The sequence below is a fragment of the Dipodomys spectabilis genome, unplaced genomic scaffold (assembly GCF_019054845.1).
Source record: "Dipodomys spectabilis isolate Male_0828 unplaced genomic scaffold, ASM1905484v1 ptg000015l, whole genome shotgun sequence".
Lineage (NCBI taxonomy): Eukaryota > Metazoa > Chordata > Mammalia > Rodentia > Heteromyidae > Dipodomys > Dipodomys spectabilis.
The window spans coordinates 4,007,813-4,021,360 of NW_024870692.1; the positions used below are offsets into that span (position 1 = coordinate 4,007,813).

The following is a 13,548-nucleotide window of genomic DNA, read 5'->3' on the forward strand; positions in this document are numbered from 1 at the left end:
ATGTAGATAGTGTCTTTACTACTTGTTTTTCTTTTTGATGGCATAGTCACTGCATTTTTGGAGTTTTATGGTTTTAGAGGTAATGGGCTTTTGTTGTTAACACTATATTACACGTGCTCACAATGGAGGTTTTAAGGCTACTGGTGTGCTGTCATTAAAAGGCAAATCCAGATTCCCAGGAGTGTTTAGAACAACAGAACCATAACATTGAGTTACAAGAAACCTTAGAAGCTTGTATTCTATTAATCGAAGTGGGTCATTTATTTTAATAAAGTTAGAAGCTGGTCTTCTGGAACAGCCATATATTCTGTTTTTAATGTTCTCATCATTAAGAATATAATAATAAAATAGATTTGGTAGATGATCTTAAATCAAATGTTTCCATATACAAAGTTATTTCTTGGATATTTTCCATGACTTAATAACCTCTTCTGAGTGCCACATGACTCTATTTTAATACCAGCTGGACATTTTCCTCTGAAAGGCCTTTAAAGAATACCAAACTCTATATCCCCAGACTCTTACACTTCTGTCTATCCAGTCCCTCAAGGTAGAACCTGAAGTCTTCCTTGACTGCTCTTTTGTTTAATTTTCATATCCAATTAATTTCTAAGGACATCCTCTGTCTTTTCAAAGCATCTCAAATTTCTTCTATCCCACCCCTCGCCTTTTCTCTTTCTTTCTCTCTCTTCTTTCTTTCTCTCTTTCTTTCTCTCTCTTTCTCTCTCTTTCTTTCTTTCTTTCTTTCTTTCTTTCTTTCTTTCTTTCTTTCTTTCTTTCTTTCTTTCTTTCTTTCTTTCTTGTCTGTCTGTCTGTCTTTTCTTCTTTCTTTCTGTCAGTTATATTATCTCAGTAGTCTGCTAAATGTCTCTTCTGAGCCTAGCATCTTCCTTATGACCAGAGAGACCCTTGCAAAATTCAGTTGTATCATTTATCTGACTGAAGTTCTTGGATGACCTATAAGGCCTTTCTAAATCTCCTGCCCTGATCATCCTCTCCCCATTTGTTCCCTGGTTCACATGGTTGCAGTCTTGACTTGAATATTATGTCTTTTAGAAGTCTCCAACCACTTAAACTCATTCCACCAGCTAACTAAAGGCTCTTCTTTCAGAATGTCTAAACCTAATAGGTTCTAATAGGTTCCTGAACCTTATTCCAACTCCAACCATTCGAGACCCAGTATGCTTCCTGATTTCTATACATCTTTGCAGTCTTTAACTATTCCACTTAACCTGTTTTAGTCAGATGCTCTGTTCATATTTCTATTAAAACATTTACAATAGAAGTATAAGAATCATTGTTATTGTAGATAACACTTTTGAATATTTATTCTGCTAAGCATTTATATACGTTTCATTTAATCCACCCTCAAACTTGGCATGACAGGAGTTCTTACAATTGCTTCTATTTTGTATCTGATGACACAAGGCTTTGGGAGGCTAAGGAACTCATTTAGTGTTACGTAGGTAGTGAAATATGGGCTGGAAGTGGAGTCTGCTGAGAGGACTTAAGAGTCTTGAGAGCTAGATGTCTTAACCTAGCTTTGCTGTGCATGTTTCTGAGGACAGAGGAATATCTTTTGCATGCTTATCTCTGTGAAATATCCACTGAATGTTGAATGAGAAAAATAAATGAATCCATTTCTGAAATATCACCTGTGGCTTGAGCTTTCACCACAATATCTTTTCCTTTGCTGGTCCTGGGGCTTAAACTCTGGGCCTAGGCACTGTCCTTGAGCCTCTTTGTGCTCAAGGCTAGCACTCTACCACTTGAACCACAGTGCTACTCCCAACTTTTTCTGATTAGGTTACTGGAGATAAAGAGTTTCATGGACTTTAGTGCCTGTGCTGGCTTCAAACCCCAATCCTCAGATCTCAGCCTCTGGAGTAGCTAGGATTTAAAGCATGAGCCACTAGCCTGGCTTTTTAAAAAATTGTTATTGTAGAGGTGATATAAGAGGGGTTATAGTCACATAAGTCAGATAATTAACACAATTCTTTTTGAACCAAGTCTCCCCTTCCTTGGCTCTCTCCCAGTTTTTCCTTCCAATCCCCAATCACAAGATGTACACTTCATTTTCCACATAGTATTCAGTGAGTACCACTGTTGTATTTGTTTACCCTTTGTTCTATGTTTTCTCTGACCCCACTGCCCCAAGACAAACAAAAGGAAAAGAGAATAAAAACAGCAACTAAAAAACTCTCTTGTTTCCTTTTTTTGGAGTTTAATGTGTTTATTGAGTTTTTTATGCCATGAGAACACAGATTTAACTTAAAATATATTTTAAGTCATATTTCTAATACTACTAAAGGTAGTTTTAGAGTAACTCTTCATTACTCAATCTTCTTTCTTTAAAGAAAAACAGTAAACAATTATGTAGAATGCCTTCACAATTACGGGTTATTTTCTGATTGATAAATTGGGGCAGAGCAATCCAATCCTGGAAAGGTATTAGAAAGTTATAATATTATTAGTTTTGAGTTTGTCCAAGAGTTTGCATCTGGACCATTACTATTACTAGTACTGTGGAACAATATATCATATTTGTTAAATATCATAATATTGATGAACCTCATTATATTGATAAGAAACATTTCTGAGCCTCCATTTGCATTATTCAGTCAGCATTTACTAAATATAGACTCTGTGTCAGGGCTTGCACTAAATAAAGGACTTAGGATTATAATAAGAACATGAGGTGTCCATCAGTAAAATAGTGTGTATCTTGTCATCCAGCAAAGGAATATATAAACAACCAGCTCCATTTCACATAAGATAGGTCCTTCTGAGACAGAGGAACAATCAGTGTTAGGACATCAGTATTAAATTAGAGGGAACAGTTGTCCTCCTGAGAATGGCACATTAACATTTTGGATTTTGAAACCGGAAGGTTTTAATGATTTTTGAGCATAATTATGCTGACATCATTTTGTGCTAAGATGTTAGTGCTCTAATAAGATGTTAGTGTTCTAGAATTTCCATCTGCTAAGCAAGAGATGCTGGAATACCCGGGAGTGGTGATATCAACATAAAACAGTAAAATACTTTATTTTGTATTAGATTTGGTGTGTGTGTGTGTGTGTGTGTGTGTGTGTGTGTGTGTGTGTGTATGTGTGTATGTGTATCTCACAAAATGCATCTTGGAGAAGTTTGAAGTTATAGCTCTCCAAGGTAATAATCCAAATGTTTATGATTATGATTATCTTGCACAAGTTTCTTGCTTTCTCTAGTCCTCATTTTTCTCATGTGTAAAATAAGAAGCTTCCAGGTCTAATGGCTCGCGAATGACAAGTTCAGTCAGCCTCATCCAATGGATGGGAAGGGATTCTAACAACCACTTTATAGACACCTAATTCACTAGACTTTTTAAGTATTTTTTCTCTCTATCTCCTTCTCTCTCTTCCCTACCTTTCTCTCTCTCCTTTCCCCCATTCTAATTTTTTCATACTATACAGTCTTTGCTCCAAACTATTTTGCTTTTAACAATGAGGTGGTAATAAGAAAGCTATCCCCTTTACAGTCAAAGGTCACAGATTAAAACAGACTTCAGTTTGTATCTGGATATAGTTGTGTCCTGTCCTGCTTATGTGATGTTAGACAGGAAACCCCTGTGAGGCTCAATTTCCTTGCCTGGAAGATGGGAATAATGGCTATCTCTGTGGATGGGGGCTGATTGTTTGCTGCTGATGGTTTGGAGCACAGTAAGCCCTCATTACACATTGGCTTCTTGTATTTTTACTACTATACTACAAAATCGATAGGGCACAGATGGAAAATTGAAGACATGAGTATAATATTTAAAATTTTAAAGAGGGTCCAGAGTGCTACTTGCTTATTCATTGGTCCTAAACACTGGCTTGCTTTCTTCTCAAACATGATTCCTGTTACTTCATACCCCATGACCTAGCCCCACTGGGGCCTGAAAGACCCAAAAGAATTGGAACAGCTCTGAAAAGTGATTCTACCATCTGTTTTGGAGTTGTTTTTTTTTTGAGAGGGGTGATGAGGGGCAGTTTCCGTTGACAGGGTAGTGGTCTGCATATCTTGTATAGAGGTTTACGGAGACTAAAATGGTGGCTAATATTTCATTAAAGTGCTGTAAATCTCATTCATCTAAATAAGAAACAGGAGCAAAAGTGCAGACCAGTGACTACATTACTGTGAGCAGAGCTCTCTACTTAGATTCAATGATACAACAGAGCCCCAGGCAGAAACTGGACTTCTCAAACAGAAATGAGCTTCAGGAGAAAGCCATCTTCACTTTTATGCTTTCTGAAGCTGCTAGGCTCAACCACAAGGAGTTAGATAATATGAACACCAATATATTTATTCCTAAAATGAATGTGGTCTTCCCAGAGTGGGCAGGCTTTACAGTCTAGCTCACTAGATGGGTATGAAATGGGTACCTAAGGGGATACTATTGCTCAATGAGCCTTTTGATCTTTCTCACCCCAACTCTTATCAGTGTTAGCAAGAATTCACAATTTTCCCCTTAAGATCTAATAAACTCCTTTCTGAGTTTCAGACTCACACCTGGTCATATGGCCTCATTGGCTATGAATGCCCTGGTATTGCAAAGGGAGATATTAGTACAGAATTTCTGAATTTGACTCAGTCAAAAGAAACTGAAGCTGGAGGCTGGTGGCTCACATCTGTAATCCTTGCTATTCAGGAGGCTGAGATCTGAGGATCACTGTTTGAAACCAGCCTGAGCAATAAAGTCCCCATAAGACTCTTAGCTCCAAATAACCACTGGAAACCCAGAAATGACACTGTGGCTCAATTGATAGATTTCTAGCCTTAACAAAAAGAAGCTCAGGGATAGCACCCAGGCCTTGAGTTTAAGTCCCACAACTGACAAAAAAAGTTAAACTTGGTCAAAATATTTTATTTTTAATTTTTAGTGTCTCAACTTCTTATGTAAAATTCGATAAAATATCAAGTCTTTTGGGTTGTTGCAAACTTTAACCCTAATTGCTCTAAAGCAATTTACTTGGTAGTCTCTAAGAGGCAGAAGAGAGTAGTGATTATGTGTACAAACTCTAAAGCCAGATGGCCAGCCTTAAATCCCAGTTGCTTCCTAACCCACCAGGTGCTTGAGCATGCTGCTTAAATGCTAACACTTCCAGTTTCTTCTCTATAAAATGAGAGCAACAAAGATCAGAGTTATCTAGGCATCAGGAGCTTACACTTCTAATCCAAGCTACCCAGTAAGCTGAGATCTGAGGATCAAGGTTCAAAGCTAGACTGAACAGGAAAGTCTGTAAGACTCTTATCTCCAAGCAATCACCAAAAAAGTCAGAAGTAGAGCTGTGGCTCAAGTGGTAGAGCATTAGCTTTTAGCATAACAACTCTGGGAGAATGCCCAGGCCCTTAGTTCAAGCCACATGACAGCCATATACACACACACAAAAGATGAGAGTTAGCACTAGTTTATACTCAATAAACAGTAGATGTTTCTTAAGAAAAAAATTAATCAACACAGGTAAATCTCTAGGAATCTAGATTGCAAATTATCCTTTCAATGGATATAAGTATTTGATGCTATTATCAACATTTTTCTATCTGGAAAATTACTTTTAAAAATATAGCTGTGAATGAGCTGTGGCTGAGAAATTCCCAGAAACTACCTCATTTTATGCTTCTACCTAATGTTTAGTATACAAGAACAGTATTTGGGCTCTCAAATAATAAAAGCCCCACAAACACTACAATAGTATTCATTAGTATTCATGTAGACAAGTGGACCCTTCACCAGTACTTTAATGGGGGGAGCATAATGAAAGCTCCATTACGCATCATATTGTGTAAAATTATACAGAACCTTCTTTTGTCAGTATGTTGTTTGTTTTTCACATCTGAAAGCTCAGAAAGCAGTAAGCAAGTTGAAAACTAGTTTTAAAAAGTTAGTTCTTATTTATTTATTTTATTGTGAAAATACCATACAGAGGGATTATAATTACATGGGCAAGGTAATGAGTGCATTTCTTATCAAGTATTGTTGTCTTCTCCTTTGTTTCCCCTTCCCATCCCTTCCCATCTCCCCCTCCCCACCCCCCATGCCAAAGTTGTAAAGTTCATTTTCAACATAACATCTTGTACATTTCATTGTTGCAATGGGTCCACCTGTATCCCTATTTAAATGATTTATTTTTTCCCTTCCCCTCCACAAATTATACCAACATCAAATACAGTGAAAACAGGGGTTAGTAGTATGCTAATGAAATATTCTAGAAGCTCACAACTAACAGAAAAATACCTAGTGAGCAAAATATCAAAATTTTAATTTAAAAAATAGAGAAAAATTTGAGACTTCACTATTCCCCTCCCCCAGGTTCCAGTCTGGTTCATTGTGGTGCCACTTAGACCAATCAAATTTCTCCAGAGTACTGTCCAAACCAATCCAATTCTCAGCAGTGCTGTTTAGATCAATTGGATTTCTTGGGGGCGGGGGAGGAGGGTGACTCCAAGTTGGGTCTTGTCAATTATGGGAAAATTCATAGTACAACACCCATACATATACATACAGCATTTCCAAATACATTTCCTTAATGTACAAGGCAATTTGGGGTACTCAATGTAGCTAAGTTAAATATGACAAAAAGAGATTTGGGAAAGGATGATGCCTGTTCAAAGAGCAATGTGACACACCAGTGGAAAAACGGAGAAATCAGGGTTTCTGATTCCAAGTTCATTGCAAAGACAACTGTAGCTAATTGCTCAGCTTCTGCGTGGTTAGAGGTTTCAAAATATCCACAAGCTTCTGCAAGGCTGTGAGTATATTCTTAGTGGTGGAGAAGGTGGAGACACATAGTAAGGACTGAGGACTGGGTGGAGTGAATCTCAAACAGAGCCCTCTGGTGCATGAATGGAGCTACTTGATTCTTAATGAGTATGCTTAAGATTCCTGTTCCTGTGTGTGTGCAACCAAAGAGACCTTCCTATTTCCAAAGTCCTTTGAGAGTGCTGGAGTCCACTTTGAGGGTCTCTGGACTGTTTAGAAATATCCTACTATCAATGTCCTGTTGGTCAGCTCTCTATAGCTGTGACAAAAATACCTGAAATAAGCACCTTAGAAGGAGGAATGACTTATTTGGACTCATGGTTTCATAAATTTCATCTCATACCCAGTTTTTCCAGTGGCTTGTAGGTCTATAGTGACACAAAATATCTGCATGAAAGGCATCGTGTCGGAGGCAAGAAGTTCATTCATAGCAGCTGAGAAATAAAGGGACCAGGGACAAAATGTGCCCTGCAAGTGCACACTCTCAGTGACCTACTTCATCCAATGAGGCTCCATCTCTACAAGTTTCTATCACCTCCCGATAGTTCATTCACTTAGGAACAAGTACTTGCAACCATTCATGAGATCAGCATCCTCATGATCCAATCATCCCTCAGTGGCCCCACCTCAGAACACACTATTGACCCAGTCTTCATCATTTAAATTCCAAATCATAACAAACATCAGTAATTAGCCTGTTTGGTGCTTTTGCCCAAATATTTCACATCTAGTCATTCTTTGGTATCTGTAGGGATTGAGTTCCAGGATTCCTTGTGGAGGCTAAAAATGCTCATAGAAAATAACGTGCTATATTATATATATATATATATATATATATATATACATATATATATATATATATATTATATAATTATTCAAAGTGAACCTGGGCAGGAAAGTCAGTGCAGCTTTTATCTCTAATTAACTAGCACAAAGCTAGAAGTAGAGGTGTGGCTCAAGTGGTAGAATGTCAGCCTGTAGCTGTGACTGACATTCTAAGCAATAGTACCTAGGCTCTGAGTTTAAGCCCTAGTTCAGGTACCAAAACAAACAAAAAATAGTATCCCTTTCGAAATTTAAAATAATTTTAAGATAGTTTATAATACTTAGCTCAATGCAACTATTACGTCAATAATTATTTTTACTTTATTATTTAAATAACCATGATGAGGGAAAAACATCAATGTATGTTCAATACTGATGCAAGTTTATTTTGAAAAATTTCTATCTCTGGTAGGTTGGATCTGCAGATGAAGAAGCTGCTTATACAGAGGGCAGCTGTACATTATTTGTAAGGCCTAGCATAGTCCTGCAAACACTGATGTTATGCTACACTGGGATAGGTTCTCCCAATAGAAACTCAACCTAAAAACATACTGTGCCACTAAGTCCTATCTATGATCTCATTCCTACCTGAACTTAGAGTTTCAAAAGTCTCCAATTATCCAAATCTGAATTTTTGATGTACTGCTAACTGGCAAAGAAGCCCCAAAGTCCAAATTCAATGTTGTTGTTGTTGTTTAAATTCCCTCAACTCTCTGTCTCTCGGCCAAGAAATAAAGTGACTCATTGTGAACCATGAAGCTATTCAAGGTGTACTCCAATAGAGGGGATGACTGCATTACAAGCTGGCTCACCAGAAGCTGAAATGATTCAGGATCTATCCAGTCTCCATTGTAAGTGGGAGGAAAAAAAATGGGGAGGGACTCATTTGTTCATTTAAAGCGAATAGGAAAGCTAATGGAGTGCTGACCATTAGATAAGACTTTGTTATTATTTAGTGGGATGAATTGAAGTCTCCTTCATTCTTCATGCATCCTGTAATAAACTGCACATGAAGTGGTTACAGTAGTCTGGCCTTGTATAGTTCCTGAGGGTCTCAAGTCAGTGCTGTTGTGCTGAGCTCAGTGAAAGAATAGCATCTCCTAATGTCTCCCTGACCCAATAGGATTTAAGGATGAAAAGATGACAGCAATTAGGATATTGGTAAGTGAGGGCACTGTCATATGTCCTTTATATAGTAGACAGTCACTTGGAGTTTGTACTTAGGGACAGGTGTTTTTCCCTCACATTTTGCAGTAATTTGTTTGATGGATTTTCTGGAGGCCATAGCAACTTCAAAATCACCTATTGTTGCTGACCTATGGCACCATCTCCAGGGCTGATAAAGCCAAAATCCCCACTAGTCTGGAGTGCAGTATGGCTTGAAGTAAGGTTTTTCTTCTGATTAAAACCCCAAGGCAGAAGAGCGGGATGCAACACTTCAAATAATAAATAAGCTGGCTGATTGAGGCTGTTCTTCAGCCTGTGCAGGAGCGTTAGAAGTGGCAGGGGGTTCTGTGCCTCTTTCAGTGTGATTGTAACAATGAAATTTACAAGACACCAGGTTGAAAACCAACTTTACAACTTGTGGGGGAGAGAGGGAGGGAGGAATTAAGGAAGTGGGAGGGAAGGGATGGTAGGGGAAAAACAAAGGAGGAGCTAACATTGCTCAATAGGAAATGTACTCATTGCCTTACTCATGTAACTGTAACTTAACCCCTCTGTACACTATTTTTACCCTAAAATTTTTATTTTAAAGAAAGAACTTGTGTGGCAGGGAGAACTCAAGACATTGTGCAGACCAAGGGAAGGAGCAAGGGTGGGCTAAGGCAGCCATAATATTCTATATACATATGTGAAAATAGAATCAGGTAAATTGATGGGAGAGGTGACATTGGGAGAGATAGGAAAGAACAATGAAAGGGGTGAAATTGAGCAAGATGCATTGTCCTTACAAACTGACATGTTGCATTGAGACTCCTTCGTACAACTACTTAACGATAATAAAAATGTGAACAAGGAAGTTCATAAAAAAATTGAGAAATGGGCGGGGGGAGAACATGAGTGAAAAGGGGCTAATTTCTCACATATCCAGGAAGAGAGAAGCTGGTCCCTAAATCCAACCCTGCTCTCTAAATCCAAATGCATTTCAGAGAGAGCGAGGAAAATAAGTAGCCTTTGTTCTTCGTACCAAACACTGCCAGACTCTTTGGCAGGGGTTAGTTTTCCAGTTGTTAGGAGTTTGGGAATTAACTGGAAAGAAGAGTCATCACTGCCACAAAGCCAAACAATACCTAAAATTTATTAACTGTTTATCATATATTGGGTAGGAATGCTCATAGTTGCCAATATTAGTATCCCTGTTTTGCAAAGAATGAAATTGAGGCTTGGAAAAAGTTCAGTCATATATCCAAGGTTATTCAAATGCTGAGTGATTCAACTGGGCAAAATCTCAGTCCAAACTTTCCTGTTAAAATACTATGTCATACAGCGCATTGATGGCAATCGTTTGTCATTAATGGCTAATTCAGACATTCAGGAGAATTCCCAGTGAGGAGCAATTGGGCAAGCATTACCCATCAACAGTCACTTGAGGGTCACTTGAAATCTCACAGGACTTAAAAGAGACTTCTTAGCTCATACAGAAAATTCTCTTCACAGAAGTCTTGGAAGATCACAAGTTAAACATTTTTATCTGGTTTCTACCCTAATTCTTTGATAATAGTGATAATGACAACAAAAATGGCAGTTTGGATTTTTATAAAACCCCAACCCAGTGTAAGAAAAGGTATACTGCTTGGAATATGTAATGAAAAGTGGCTCTGCTCAGAACCAACAGAAGGTTCCTCTTTGCCTTCCTGTTTCTATCATTTAAATGACAGTTCATGAGCACTCAGTTGGCAGCAGAATTCCAGCTCTGGTGCTTGCCAGCCCTGTGACTGTGACAAGATATGCATTCTATTTGCCCTCAATGTCCTTGCTTGCTGATAATGCTATGCACCTGGTAGACCTGTGAAGATAAAATAAAGTACCAAGGAAGAAGTAGTTTTGTGCACACATGGATATTTCATTTCTTCTAAAATTAAGAGATTTTCCCCCCAAATTTGACCTAATCCATAGTCTACAATATGATCTCCCATTCAGTTGAAAGATTTGTAAATGACAATGAATTTGTGCTATGTGCTTCTAGGAAGCAAGAGATTGATGAGGGAATGAAGATAGAAGAGCTTATAATGTTGCCTAGGTTGCAGGTATCTCAACCCTTTCGTTGTGTGTGATGGCTAGCCAGTCCTTTAAGTATTCCATTCAAATTCTTCTCTTGCCATAGACAGTTCTTATCTGACCTATTCTACCACTCATATTCTAATCAGATACCCCAGGGCTCAGCAGCCCAAATAGCTGCTTTCTGCCCACTATCAACATCCCTTCACTACTGAACTCAGGCTCTTCAAAGCTCACTGGATAGATGCCTTTCTCCTATGGACTGAATGAATGCAGGAGCAATGGGGTCTCCTCTTAGAGACACTATGTCCCCAATGGGTGGGGCGATATGTTATCATGGAGATGTCACGTGGCACCTATGCCGTAGTTACAGAGGCCAGAGCAAAACATCACTGACAACTGTCTTTCTCCACCTGTCATCCCTCCATATTCCCACTTACTATCCCAGGACATCAAAAAAATATTCCATTCATCACCTCACTGATAAATAAGTCTCTTCTGTTGACCGAAGAGTTGAGGGCCTATGAATAACTTCTTCCTTCTCAAGGCAAGTCCTTCAGGGTTAAGGCAGCCAGAGTTGAGCTTGCTCCCTATTACTCTGCCTGAAATAGTCCTGTAATCTGGGGATGTGACCTGTTTGCTCTTTAAAAGGCCAGCATCAGTAAAAGAGGGCACATAGAGGGGCCATTCTTAATCATTGTGTTGTAGCAAGCTGCATACTTTCACTGTGAGGTTTTCCAGAGGGCCTCACAGATTCCTGAATGTATTCATTGCCAGGTTTGAGCCTTAAGTTATAGTGAAACTGTTATGGGCTAGGAATTGCTTTCCCTAGTTCTCAATAAGCCCAGAAAGTATCTTCTGAAAGCTTTACAAGGAGAGTACTACAGAGGTGAAAAGGAAAACCCGTAGCACATTCCCAGATTTACCCTCCCCATCCCCGAGCCCCAAATCTCATCTCTATAACCATCCACTAGCCCTCCTGTCCTTTAAATATGGCTCCTAGATAATCACTCCTGAACAGTAGTATACAGAACCTTAAACAGCTGCTGGAAATGATTAAATGCCTGTGCTCTGCTGTGGTTGTAAATCAAGCGTGCAAGCCATTTATTGTGAGTGTGCAATAAAGCAACAGAAGTTATTGCTACTCTACTGCAAAATGTAACATCAGATGAGAAAATAAAGAGAGGGTAAATTTTGCTGTGAGTTTTAACGTGATGGGTTGTTTTTTTTTCTTTCACATTGTCTTCTTGTGTCTATGTCTCCCCATTTTTCTCTTCACTTTGCCTTTCTTTTTTCCTTAATTCAGCGTTCCCCACTATGGGTCTCTGAGTCTAATTTCAAACATAGTGCTTCCACAAAAAACAGTTTGGGTAGCTCAGGAGTAGAGAATGTTAATATTAATAGTGCTCCTGAGCATTGGGCATCTCTCTAAACTTCATTGTTTTACTTCATTCTTGCAACAACTTATGAAGATGATATTATTATCTTCATTTTAAAGAGAGATCATTTAATCTGGACCTAATCATAACACTGACTAGTGCTTTGATCCTGAAGATTTTTCTTCTCTTTTATGTGATGCCATTTGGGACCTACTACTAGAGAATGTGCCACTTAATTCATGATTGCTCAAAATCTGTTGCAGAATTCCAGCTCAGGAATCCTTATGGCTCTATAATCAACTTGATTTGGCACTCTCTGCACTACATATTTTGCCTTATAAAGCATTAATAATCTGCTATTTCTTTATCCAAAGGACATCTTCCAAATGAGTCAAAAGAGTTTCCCTCTTCTTTGCTGTGCCATCCCTCTTCGTCAGCTCTTCCCAACCCTTACTTGTACATCAGGCGTTGTTTCTTTGATGTGGTAGACTTGGGCGTACAAGATCACATAGGAAAAGCATGTAACCTAGCCAAGAGTTGGGGCCTCAGGGAGAGATCTTCCTGGAAGAGTTATCTAACTGGAAGGGGAAGGCAGAGTGAGCAGGTGAGGGTCAGGCATGTGAGGGAGGCTGTTTGAATCAGAAATGTACACATATACCATGATCTTGGCATATCCAGGCATGATTCCTGCTGGCCAAGTTGACAAAACCTCATCTTGTTCCATGGAAGTATAGAAGATAAGGGCTAACTTGGTGAGAAATGAGGCTGAGGAGGCAGGTGGAGGCCAGAAATTAAGAGTTTGGGATTTATACTATAAGGGCACATCAGATCTAACCTGTCAGTCAAATCTTCAGATCTCTACTAAAGAGCTTTGCCAACACAGAGGTAGCACCGATTTCTCCTTTGTTCTTCCCTGAATGCCTAGCACAATCATCATCTAAACTGTGCTCATTCTCAGGTGACAGGAAAGATCCTGGAAGCAGGACTCAGTCTTCATCCCATTGCCATGTGTGGGCACAGAACAGCGCCCAGCAGGATCTTGTTGGCTGACTTGCGTGGAGAAGACTAAAACATTGGGAAGGTCAAATCAGGGAAGGTCTTTCTAGACTCTTCCTAGTGATAATATTCCAATCAAAGTAAATGGAATTGTGTGCCAATGAACTTGAGAATTACAGACGAAGAGACTAGGAGGCTTCTGCTGACCCATCATGTAGTGATTCTCTGCATTATCTTCAGGGCATAGCATTGAAGAAGAAACAGCAGCAATAAAGGTCTAGGATAGGTCAACAGCATGGGTTCTGGAGCAATTTGTCCTGTGTATGACATGGGCTCAATTTCCTT

At 39.0% G+C, this 13,548-nt stretch overlaps 1 protein-coding gene across 1 annotated transcript in view; it reads left to right on the top strand.

Moving 5' to 3' along the window:
- Clvs1 (clavesin 1) overlaps positions 1–13,548 on the top strand; it is a 170,444-nt gene that overhangs the window by 14,233 nt on the left and 142,663 nt on the right. The gene's annotated exons all lie outside the window — the stretch shown is intronic.